This window comes from Leiobunum rupestre, chromosome 1 (assembly GCF_980474605.1).
Source record: "Leiobunum rupestre chromosome 1, qqLeiRupe1.1.hap1, whole genome shotgun sequence".
In the NCBI taxonomy this organism is placed as follows: Eukaryota; Metazoa; Arthropoda; class Arachnida; order Opiliones; family Sclerosomatidae; genus Leiobunum; species Leiobunum rupestre.
In genome coordinates, this window is record NC_143384.1 from 19,662,022 (window position 1) to 19,674,786 (window position 12,765).

The 12,765-nt window shown below is 42.5% G+C and overlaps 1 protein-coding gene across 1 annotated transcript in view; it reads left to right on the forward strand.

Annotated features, from left to right (window-relative positions):
* LOC149961274 (PI-PLC X domain-containing protein 3) overlaps positions 1-12,765 on the forward strand; it is a 31,508-nt gene that overhangs the window by 15,999 nt on the left and 2,744 nt on the right. The gene's annotated exons all lie outside the window — the stretch shown is intronic.

Consider the following 12,765-nt stretch of genomic DNA (forward strand, 5'->3'; position numbering starts at 1 on the left):
TATTTAATATTAATATAATTCTGAACGTTAATTTAATTTATTTAATATTAATATATTCTTAATGTCAATTTAATTTATTTAATATAATTCTTAATGTTCATTTAATATTAATATAATTCTTAATTTAGTTCTCCCCCCTAAGCAATGTAACCCGACCACCTGAATTAAAGGCTTCAAAAGTCGCTCGATAGCTTAGGCCTAAGGTGGTGCCTTGGGCATTAGTCTAGCTGATTATTATTATTATTAAAATTCTATAATGACGCTTTTAAGTTCAACATTCAGCCCCACTAGATGTCTCCATATTCGTAGAACAGACAGCGACGAAGCCCCCTATCCATTTATACCCTGGGATCCAATTTGTATATATCCGAGGGCCTCTCTACCTCGACTAATAGTTTCAAACAAAATTTATTTCAATAATTTGAGGAAAGTAACAGGGTTGCCACGGTACCTGGAAAACCTGGAATTCCTGGAAAAGTCAGGGAATTTGAATTTGGGTTTAAAAATCAGGGACAAGTCAGGGAATTTTAAAAATTAGTCTAAAAATCAGGGAAACGTCAGGGAACTTTTACTAAAATATATATTACAAAATACAAAATCTTGGCACAAAATAAGTCAGGGAAAATCTCCTGAGATGGTCAGGGAAAACTTGGAAAAATCAGGGAATTGGATTGTGAAAAAACTGCGGCAACCCTGAAATTGTCACTTTTATCAGCATATAATTCAGGCGCCATCTATGTTGCGCCGAACTGAAAAGAAAGGCGAAAAGCGCCACCTCGCTCTTTCTCTCTAAGAATTTGAAAACTCTTTTAGTATCAAAAAAATAAAAGGTTTGGCCTTCCGTTCCGTAAGCGCGCTTGTAGGGCAATATATTCGAGCTATAAAATCTAAGTTTCGGCCCATACATGGAAAAGACATTTGATAGTTCCTGTTGTAATTTATTTCTTAAATCGGGTCTTAGAAGGGCTTTAAAATGTATCGTTGGTCGTTGGAGAAGGAGCCTACCGTAATGATCAAACGTTGTTGTACAGTTCCTTTGTACTTATTTTAAAATAAGGATTTGTTTTTAAGCTCTACTTGTGTTTTATTATTTTTGGTTTACGCCGTGCTAAACAAGGGTTCGTTATCAAATTAGTCTATACATTATACAATTAATAATATCCACCGATGCTGGAATCCACACAGGGTTTATGTTGAGTTAAGTTAGAAGAAACCACCTATGGACTGTGAGAAGGCTGATAAAATACGCGAAAAAGTATATTAGTCCATAATTAAAAGGGATAATATAGCTAAATCCTAAACAAATTTGAAGAAATTAAAAAAATTAAAAAACTCACTATTAGCTCGTACCAATAAGTCTTCGAGCAAACAAAAACCGCGAATCTCGGATCAAATAGATCTTCGAGTAATAAACTACATAAAAACTAAATTTTTAATGCTTAGGCTTAGTTTCTCTTTCAGATTTGACAGTCGCCAGCCAGATTTCCCGCACGGTACTGATGAATTCCAAATAGAACGAAACCGGTCTACCGTTAGAATTTCTGGCTATTTTATTTCGTTTTTATGTAGTTTTTTACTCGAAGATCTATTTGATCCGAGATTCGCGTTTTTTGTTTGCTATTGGTACGAGTTATTAGTAAGTTTTTAAATTTCTTCAAATTTGTTTAGGATTTAGCTATTTTATCCCTTTTCATTATGGACTAATCTACTTTTTTCGCGAATATTATCATCCTTATGTTGAGTTAACGCGGAGTCAACATGAAATAAAAATATTTTTAAATGTTAAGTCAACTCTGAGAAAAATTTAAATCAACTAAGTAAATGTTAAATCAACTGAGTTAATGCTAAGTCCACTCTGAGTTAATGCTAGGTCCACTCTGAGTTAATGCTAGGTCCACTCTGAGTTAATGCTAGGTCCACTCTTGAGTTAATGCTAAGTCAACTCTGAGATAGTGCTAGGTCCACTCTGAGTTAATGCTAAGTCAACTCTAAGTTAATGCTAGGTCCACTCTGAGTTAATGCTAAGTCAACTCTGAGTTAGTGCTAAGTCAACTCTGAGATAGTGCTAGGTCCACTCTGAGTTAATGCTAAGTCAACTCTGAGTTAATGCTAAGTCAACTCTGAGTTAATGCTAAGTCAACTCTGAGATAGTGCTAAGTCAACTCTGAGATAGTGCTAGGTCCACTCTGAGTTAATGCTAAGTCAACTCTAAGTTAATGCTAGGTCCACTCTGAGTTAATGCTAGGTCCACTCTGAGTTAAAGCTAAGTCAACTCTGAGTTAGTGCTAAGTCAACTCTGAGATAGTGCTAGGTCCACTCTGAGTTAATGCTAGGTCCACTCTGAGTTAATGCTAAGTCAACTCTGAGTTAGTGCTAAGTCAACTCTGAGTTCGTGCTAAGTCAACTCTGAGTTAATGGTAAGTCCACTCTGAGAAAAAGTTAAATCAACTGAGTTAAGTCAACTCTATGAATATAACAAAGTGCGAGAAGCGTGGCCAGGGAGTCTAGAAAGACCCCGGCTGGAAAAGGGCACAACCCAAAAAGAGGCATATTTGGCGGAAATATTTGGACGTGGCGTAATATAAATCTTTATGGTATAGAACAAATAACACGGCTGAGTAAATAGCGGAAAGGCGAAATCGATGGCGCAATGACACAAGCAGCAGCGCAGTCTTAAGAATCCGGAGGGTACGCCTGCAGAAGACCTTTTCTACATATCTTACCTTCTCTTCTTTAATGGTGGGCACTTTCGAGAAAAAAACTGCTCAACTCGTCTGATATCTGCTCTCTCATCTCTGAGACGTAAAATTGGATCGCGTCTCTTTTGGCAAATTTTTGATAGGTGAAATCGGCGCTCCTCTCTTTTGGCAAATTTTTGATAGGTGAAATCGGCGCTCCTCTCTTTTGGCAAATTTTTGATAGGTGAAATCGGCGCTCCTCTCTTTTGGCACATTTTTGAGAGGTGAAATCGGCGCTCCTCTCTTTTGGCACATTTTTGAGAGGTGAAATCGGCGCTCCTCTCTTTTGGCACATTTTTGAGAGGTGAAATCGGCGCTCCTCTCTTTTGGCAAATTTTTGATAGGTGAAATCGGCGCTCCTCTCTTTTGGCAAATTTTTGATAGGTGAAATCGGCGCTCCTCTCTTTTGGCACATTTTTGATAGGTGAAATCGGCGCTCCTCTCTTTTGGCACATTTTTGAGAGGTGAAATCGGCGCTCCTCTCTTTTGGCACATTTTTGAGAGGTGAAATCGGCGCTCCTCTCTTTTGGCACATTTTTGATAGGTGAAATCGGCGCTCCTCTCTTTTGGCACATTTTTGAGAGGTGAAATCGGCGCTCCTCTCTTTTGGCACATTTTTGAGAGGTGAAATCGGCGCTCCTCTCTTTTGGCACATTTTTGAGAGGTGAAATCGGCGCTCCTCTCTTTTGGCACATTTTTGAGAGGTGAAATCGGCGCTCCTCTCTTTTGGCACATTTTTGAGAGGTGAAATCGGCGCTCCTCTCTTTTGGCACATTTTTGAGAGGTGAAATCGGCGCTCCTCTCTTTTGGCACACTTTTGATAGGTGAAATCGGCGCTCCTCTCTTTTTGCACATTTTTGAGAGGTGAAATCGGTGTTCCTCTCATTTTCAATCTTTTTGAAGAGGCGGAATCGGCACTCCTCTCTTTTGGCACATTTTTGAGAGGTGAAATCTGTGTTCCTCTCATTTTCAATCTTTTTGAGAGGTGAAATCCTCACTCCTCTCTTTTGGCACATTTTTGAGAAGTGAAATTGGCGCTCCTCTCATTTTCAATCTTTTTGGAGAGGCGGAATTGGCGCTCCTCTCATATTCCCTCTTTTTGAAGAGGCGGAATCGACGCTCCTCTCTGTTGGCACGTTTTTAATAGGCGAAATCGGTGCTCCTCTCATTTTCCCTTTTTGGAGAGCAGGAATCGGCGCTCCTCTCATTTTCAATCTTTTTGGAGAGGCGGAATCGGCACTCCTTTCATTTTCAATCTTTTTGGAGGGGCGGAATCGGCGCTCCTCTCTTTTGGCACATTTTTGAGAGGTGAAATCGGTGTTCCTCTCATTTTCAATCTTTTTGAAGAGGCGGAATCGGCACTCCTCTCTTTTGGCACATTTTTGAGAGGTGAAATCTGTGTTCCTCTCATTTTCAATCTTTTTGAGAGGTGAAATCCTCACTCCTCTCTTTTGGCACATTTTTGAGAAGTGAAATTGGCGCTCCTCTCATTTTCAATCTTTTTGGAGAGGCGGAATTGGCGCTCCTCTCATATTCCCTCTTTTTGAAGAGGCGGAATCGACGCTCCTCTCTGTTGGCACGTTTTTAATAGGCGAAATCGGTGCTCCTCTCATTTTCCCTTTTTGGAGAGCAGGAATCGGCGCTCCTCTCATTTTCAATCTTTTTGGAGAGGCGGAATCGGCACTCCTTTCATTTTCAATCTTTTTGGAGGGGCGGAATCGGCACTCCTCTCTTTTGGCATATTTTTGAGAGGTGAAATCGGCACTCCTCTCATTTTCAATCTTTATTGGAGAGGCGGAATCGGTGCTCTTCTCATTTTCCCTTTTTTGAGAGGTGAAATCGGCGCTCCTCTAATTTTCAATCTTTTTTGGAGAGGTGAAATCGGCGCTCCTCTCTTTTTTCACATTTTTGAGAGGTGAAATCCTCACTCCTCTCTTTTGGCACATTTTTGAGAAGTGAAATTGGCGCTCCTCTCATTTTCAATCTTTTTGGAGAGGCGGAATTGGCGCTCCTCTCATATTCCCTCTTTTTGAAGAGGCGGAATCGACGCTCCTCTCTGTTGGCACGTTTTTAATAGGCGAAATCGGTGCTCCTCTCATTTTCCCTTTTTGGAGAGCAGGAATCGGCGCTCCTCTCATTTTCAATCTTTTTGGAGAGGCGGAATCGGCACTCCTTTCATTTTCAATCTTTTTGGAGGGGCGGAATCGGCACTCCTCTCTTTTGGCACATTTTTGAGAGGTGAAATCGGCACTCCTCTCATTTTCAATCTTTTTTGGAGAGGTGAAATCGGCGCTCCTCTCTTTTTTCACATTTTTGAGAGGTGAAATCCTCACTCCTCTCTTTTGGCACATTTTTGAAAAGTGAAATTGGCGCTCCTCTCATTTTCAATCTTTTTGGAGAGGCGGAATTGGCGCTCCTCTCATATTCCCTCTTTTTGAAGAGGCGGAATCGACGCTCCTCTCTGTTGGCACGTTTTTAATAGGCGAAATCGGTGCTCCTCTCATTTTCCCTTTTTGGAGAGCAGGAATCGGCGCTCCTCTCATTTTCAATCTTTTTGGAGAGGCGGAATCGGCACTCCTTTCATTTTCAATCTTTTTGGAGGGGCGGAATCGGCGCTCCTCTCTTTTGGCACATTTTTGAGAGGTGAAATCGGTGTTCCTCTCATTTTCAATCTTTTTGAAGAGGCGGAATCGGCACTCCTCTCTTTTGGCACATTTTTGAGAGGTGAAATCTGTGTTCCTCTCATTTTCAATCTTTTAGAGAGGTGAAATCCTCACTCCTCTCTTTTGGCACATTTTTGAGAAGTGAAATTGGCGCTCCTCTCATTTTCAATCTTTTTGGAGAGGCGGAATTGGCGCTCCTCTCATATTCCCTCTTTTTGAAGAGGCGGAATCGACGCTCCTCTCTGTTGGCACGTTTTTAATAGGCGAAATCGGTGCTCCTCTCATTTTCCCTTTTTGGAGAGCAGGAATCGGCGCTCCTCTCATTTTCAATCTTTTTGGAGAGGCGGAATCGGCACTCCTTTCATTTTCAATCTTTTTGGAGGGGCGGAATCGGCGCTCCTCTCCTTTGGCACATTTTTGAGAGGTGAAATCGGTGTTCCTCTCATTTTCAATCTTTTTGAAGAGGCGGAATCGGCACTCCTCTCTTTTGGCACATTTTTGAGAGGTGAAATCGGTGTTCCTCTCATTTTCAATCTTTTTGAGAGGTGAAATCCTCACTCCTCTCTTTTGGCACATTTTTGAGAAGTGAAATTGGCGCTCCTCTCATTTTCAATCTTTTTGGAGAGGCGGAATTGGCGCTCCTCTCATATTCCCTCTTTTTGAAGAGGCCGAATCGACGCTCCTCTCTGTTGGCACGTTTTTAATAGGCGAAATCGGTGCTCCTCTCATTTTCAATCTTTTTGGAGGGGCGGAATCGGCGCTCCTCTCTTTTGGCACATTTTTGAGAGGTGAAATCGGTGTTCCTCTCATTTTCAATCTTTTTGAAGAGGCGGAATCGGCACTCCTCTCTTTTGGCACATTTTTGAGAGGTGAAATCGGTGTTCCTCTCATTTTCAATCTTTTTGAGAGGTGAAATCCTCACTCCTCTCTTTTGGCACATTTTTGAGAAGTGAAATTGGCGCTCCTCTCATTTTCAATCTTTTTGGAGAGGCGGAATTGGCGCTCCTCTCATATTCCCTCTTTTTGAAGAGGCGGAATCGACGCTCCTCTCTGTTGGCACGTTTTTAATAGGCGAAATCGGTGCTCCTCTCATTTTCCCTTTTTGGAGAGCAGGAATCGGCGCTCCTCTCATTTTCAATTTTTTGGAGAGGCGGAATCGGCACTCCTTTCATTTTCAATCTTTTTGGAGGGGCGGAATCGGCGCTCCTCTCTTTTGGCACATTTTTGAGAGGTGAAATCGGCGCTCCTCTCATTTTCAATCTTTTTGGAGAGGCGGAATCGGCGCACCTCTCATTATCCCTCTTTTTGGAGAGGTGGAATCAGCGCTCCTCTCATTTTCAATCTTTTTGGAGAGGTGGAATCGGCGCTCCTCTCTTTTGGCACATTTTTGAGAGGTGAAATCGGCGCTCCTCTCATTTTCAATCTTTTTGGAGAGGCGGAATCGGCGCTCCTCTCTTTTGGCACATTTTTGAGAGGTGAAATCGGTGTTCCTCTCATTTTCAATCTTTTTGAAGAGGCGGAATCGGCACTCCTCTCTTTTGGCACATTTTTGAGAGGTGAAATCGGTGTTACTCTCATTTTCAATCTTTTTGAAGAGGCGGAATCGGCACTCCTCTCTTTTGGCACATTTTTGAGAGGTGAAATCGGCGCTCCTCTCATTTTCAATCTTTTTGAAGAGGCGGAATCGGCGCTCCTCTCATTTTCAATCTTTTTGAAGAGGCGGAATCGGCACTCCTCTCTTTTGGCACATTTTTGAGAGGTGAAATCGGTGTTCCTCTCATTTTCAATCTTTTTGGAGAGGCGGAATCGGCACTCCTTTCATTTTCAATCTTTTTGGAGGGGCGGAATCGGCACTCCTCTCTTTTGGCATATTTTTGAGAGGTGAAATCGGCACTCCTCTCATTTTCAATCTTTATTGGAGAGGCGGAATCGGTGCTCTTCTCATTTTCCCTTTTTTGAGAGGTGAAATCGGCGCTCCTCTAATTTTCAATCTTTTTTGGAGAGGTGAAATCGGCGCTCCTCTCTTTTTTCACATTTTTGAGAGGTGAAATCCTCACTCCTCTCTTTTGGCACATTTTTGAGAAGTGAAATTGGCGCTCCTCTCATTTTCAATCTTTTTGGAGAGGCGGAATTGGCGCTCCTCTCATATTCCCTCTTTTTGAAGAGGCGGAATCGACGCTCCTCTCTGTTGGCACGTTTTTAATAGGCGAAATCGGTGCTCCTCTCATTTTCCCTTTTTGGAGAGCAGGAATCGGCGCTCCTCTCATTTTCAATCTTTTTGGAGAGGCGGAATCGGCACTCCTTTCATTTTCAATCTTTTTGGAGGGGCGGAATCGGCACTCCTCTCTTTTGGCACATTTTTGAGAGGTGAAATCGGCACTCCTCTCATTTTCAATCTTTTTTGGAGAGGTGAAATCGGCGCTCCTCTCTTTTTTCACATTTTTGAGAGGTGAAATCCTCACTCCTCTCTTTTGGCACATTTTTGAAAAGTGAAATTGGCGCTCCTCTCATTTTCAATCTTTTTGGAGAGGCGGAATTGGCGCTCCTCTCATATTCCCTCTTTTTGAAGAGGCGGAATCGACGCTCCTCTCTGTTGGCACGTTTTTAATAGGCGAAATCGGTGCTCCTCTCATTTTCCCTTTTTGGAGAGCAGGAATCGGCGCTCCTCTCATTTTCAATCTTTTTGGAGAGGCGGAATCGGCACTCCTTTCATTTTCAATCTTTTTGGAGGGGCGGAATCGGCGCTCCTCTCTTTTGGCACATTTTTGAGAGGTGAAATCGGTGTTCCTCTCATTTTCAATCTTTTTGAAGAGGCGGAATCGGCACTCCTCTCTTTTGGCACATTTTTGAGAGGTGAAATCTGTGTTCCTCTCATTTTCAATCTTTTAGAGAGGTGAAATCCTCACTCCTCTCTTTTGGCACATTTTTGAGAAGTGAAATTGGCGCTCCTCTCATTTTCAATCTTTTTGGAGAGGCGGAATTGGCGCTCCTCTCATATTCCCTCTTTTTGAAGAGGCGGAATCGACGCTCCTCTCTGTTGGCACGTTTTTAATAGGCGAAATCGGTGCTCCTCTCATTTTCCCTTTTTGGAGAGCAGGAATCGGCGCTCCTCTCATTTTCAATCTTTTTGGAGAGGCGGAATCGGCACTCCTTTCATTTTCAATCTTTTTGGAGGGGCGGAATCGGCGCTCCTCTCCTTTGGCACATTTTTGAGAGGTGAAATCGGTGTTCCTCTCATTTTCAATCTTTTTGAAGAGGCGGAATCGGCACTCCTCTCTTTTGGCACATTTTTGAGAGGTGAAATCGGTGTTCCTCTCATTTTCAATCTTTTTGAGAGGTGAAATCCTCACTCCTCTCTTTTGGCACATTTTTGAGAAGTGAAATTGGCGCTCCTCTCATTTTCAATCTTTTTGGAGAGGCGGAATTGGCGCTCCTCTCATATTCCCTCTTTTTGAAGAGGCCGAATCGACGCTCCTCTCTGTTGGCACGTTTTTAATAGGCGAAATCGGTGCTCCTCTCATTTTCAATCTTTTTGGAGGGGCGGAATCGGCGCTCCTCTCTTTTGGCACATTTTTGAGAGGTGAAATCGGTGTTCCTCTCATTTTCAATCTTTTTGAAGAGGCGGAATCGGCACTCCTCTCTTTTGGCACATTTTTGAGAGGTGAAATCGGTGTTCCTCTCATTTTCAATCTTTTTGAGAGGTGAAATCCTCACTCCTCTCTTTTGGCACATTTTTGAGAAGTGAAATTGGCGCTCCTCTCATTTTCAATCTTTTTGGAGAGGCGGAATTGGCGCTCCTCTCATATTCCCTCTTTTTGAAGAGGCGGAATCGACGCTCCTCTCTGTTGGCACGTTTTTAATAGGCGAAATCGGTGCTCCTCTCATTTTCCCTTTTTGGAGAGCAGGAATCGGCGCTCCTCTCATTTTCAATTTTTTGGAGAGGCGGAATCGGCACTCCTTTCATTTTCAATCTTTTTGGAGGGGCGGAATCGGCGCTCCTCTCTTTTGGCACATTTTTGAGAGGTGAAATCGGTGTTCCTCTCATTTTCAATCTTTTTGAAGAGGCGGAATCGGCACTCCTCTCTTTTGGCACATTTTTGAGAGGTGAAATCGGTGTTCCTCTCATTTTCAATCTTTTTGAGAGGTGAAATCCTCACTCCTCTCTTTTGGCACATTTTTGAGAAGTGAAATTGGCGCTCCTCTCATTTTCAATCTTTTTGGAGAGGCGGAATTGGCGCTCCTCTCATATTCCCTCTTTTTGAAGAGGCGGAATCGACGCTCCTCTCTGTTGGCACGTTTTTAATAGGCGAAATCGGTGCTCCTCTCATTTTCCCTTTTTGGAGAGCAGGAATCGGTGCTCCTCTCATTTTCAATCTTTTTGGAGAGGCGGAATTGGCACTCCTCTCATTTTCAATCTTTTTGGAGAGGCGGAATCGGCACTCCTCTCTTTTGGCACATTTTTGAGAGGTGAAATCGGCGCTCCTCTCATTTTCAATCTTTTTGGAGAGGCGGAATCGGCGCACCTCTCATTATCCCTCTTTTTGGAGAGGTGGAATCAGCGCTCCTCTCATTTTCAATCTTTTTGGAGAGGTGGAATCGGCGCTCCTCTCTTTTGGCACATTTTTGAGAGGTGAAATCGGCGCTCCTCTCATTTTCAATCTTTTTGGAGAGGCGGAATCGGCGCTCCTCTCTTTTGGCACATTTTTGAGAGGTGAAATCGGTGTTCCTCTCATTTTCAATCTTTTTGAAGAGGCGGAATCGGCACTCCTCTCTTTTGGCACATTTTTGAGAGGTGAAATCGGTGTTACTCTCATTTTCAATCTTTTTGAAGAGGCGGAATCGGCACTCCTCTCTTTTGGCACATTTTTGAGAGGTGAAATCGGCGCTCCTCTCATTTTCAATCTTTTTGAAGAGGCGGAATCGGCGCTCCTCTCATTTTCAATCTTTTTGAAGAGGCGGAATCGGCACTCCTCTCTTTTGGCACATTTTTGAGAGGTGAAATCGGTGTTCCTCTCATTTTCAATCTTTTTGAAGAGGCGGAATCGGCACTCCTCTCTTTTGGCACATTTTTGAGAGGTGAAATCGGCGCTCCTCTCATTTTCAATCTTTTTGAAGAGGCGGAATCGGCACTCCTCTCTTTTGGTACATTTTTGAGAGGTGAAATCGGCGCTCCTCACATTTTCAATCTTTTTGAAGAGGCGGAATCGGCACTCCTCTCTTTTGGCACATTTTTGAGAGGTGAAATCGGCGCTCCTCTAATTTTCAATCTTTTTTGGAGAGGTGAAATCGGCGCTCCTCTCATTTTCAATCTTTTTGGAGAGGCGGAAGCGGCGCTTTTCTCATTTTCCCTCTTTTTGGATAGACGAAATCGGCGCTCCTCTCATTTTCAATCTTTTTGAAGAGGCGGAATCGGCACTCCTCTCTTTTGGCACATTTTTGAGAGGTGAAATCGGTGTTCCTCTCATTTTCAATCTTTTTGAAGAGGCGGAATCGGCACTCCTCTCTTTTGGCACATTTTTGAGAGGTGAAATCGGCGCTCCTCTCATTTTCAATCTTTTTGGAGAGGCGGAAGCGGCGCTCCTCTCATTTTCCCTCTTTTTGGATAGACGAAATCGGCGCTCCTTTCATTTTCAATCTTTTTGGAGGGGCGGAATCGGCGTTCCTCTCTTTTGGCACATTTTTGAGAGGTGAAATCGGTGTTCCTCTCATTTTCAATCTTTTTGGAGAGGCGGAATCGGCACTCCTCTCTTTTGGCACATTTTTGAGAGGTGAAATCGGCGCTCCTCTAATTTTCAATCTTTTTTGGAGAGGTGGAATTGGCGCTCCTCTAATTTTCAATCTTTTTTGGAGAGGTGGAATTGGCGCTCCTCTCATTTTCCCTCTTTGGAGAGCAGGAATCAGCGCTCCTCTCATTTTCAATATTTTTGGAGAGGCGGAATCGGCGCTCCTCTCATAGTCCCTCTTTTTGAAGAGGCGGAATCGGCGCTAATCTCTTTTGGCACGTTTTTAATAGGCGAAATCGGCGCTCTTCTCATTTTCAATCTTTTTGGATAGACGAAATCGGCGCTCCTCTCATTTTCAATCTTTTTGGAGAGGCGGAAGCGGCGCTCCTCTCTTTTGACACATTTTAAAGAAGCAAAATTGGCGCCCCATTTATTTTCGTTTCGCGCTCTTTTTACCGCTCATTGTCTCTACAAGTAACAAAAACCCGCTCAAAACGAGAAGAACGCGCCCACCACCGCTCCTCGCAGCGTGAACTGAAAGAAGCCTAATTGGTTTTTCGCTAGGTTCTGTTTTTTTCCCCGAGTGTTCCCAAAAAGATAACTCGCTGTCTTCCAGCAAAGGCCTAGCAGAGGGCATCCCAAGGCTTAATGTCAATCGAGTCCCTAAATCTTCCAATAAGGCCTAACATAATAATAACGGCAGTTACAAACAAACCAACCGAAATTGATATTCTTAAATGATACGCACTGTAGGCGAATTTCGAATAGGAACTCGCATTACATTGACGGATCCCAATTTCCCTCCCCTCCCCGTATTGAACCTAAATTGGAAAACGAAGATTGGAAAAATGCAGGGAGGGAAGGAAACGAACAACTACCCGTTCATTTTTTTGGGACGGTGGAAAAGTATTCTTAAGAAATCCCCATTGATTTTATTCGGGTAGTTGGGGTCGCATTATGATTTCAGTTTGAAAGAAAATTGGTCTATTAAAAGTGTAATAAGCTACCTTTACCAGGTATTCAACTATGAACTATGCCGACGTCACTTGTTTTAGAATATATATCATAATTTTGATTGGATGCCATTAAGTTTCGACAATGCACGATGGGCTGTGTAATGAGTGGTGTGTTATTAAATTTAAAGTTTGATAGTAGTTGAAACAGATGGCGCTTCGTGCGCTAGAATTTAGTTGACGTAACGAGTATGTATGTGCTCGTTCACGACGGAACGATGTTTGAATACTTCTACCTAACTCATGCTTTTATAATTGTTTCGATGATAATATTATCTTTTTTCAATTTGATTTTAGACGTTTTATGTTTTACAATATTAAATGTGTTATCAAATAACCCGAACTCCATCGAATAACCGATTTAGCTTTTTTTTTATCGAATAACTGATTCAGTTATATCGAATAATCCTGAATCCGAACTTTATCGTATAACCGATTCATTTTCACCGAATAATCCGAAACTTTTAGAATAGCCGATTTAATTTTATCGAATAATAGACCTTAATCGAATAAACGATTCAGTTTCACCGAACAATCGATTTAATTTCATCGAATAATGTGACCTTTATCAAATAACCGATTCAGCTTCATCGAATATTCCGAGCTTTATCCAATAACTGATTTAATT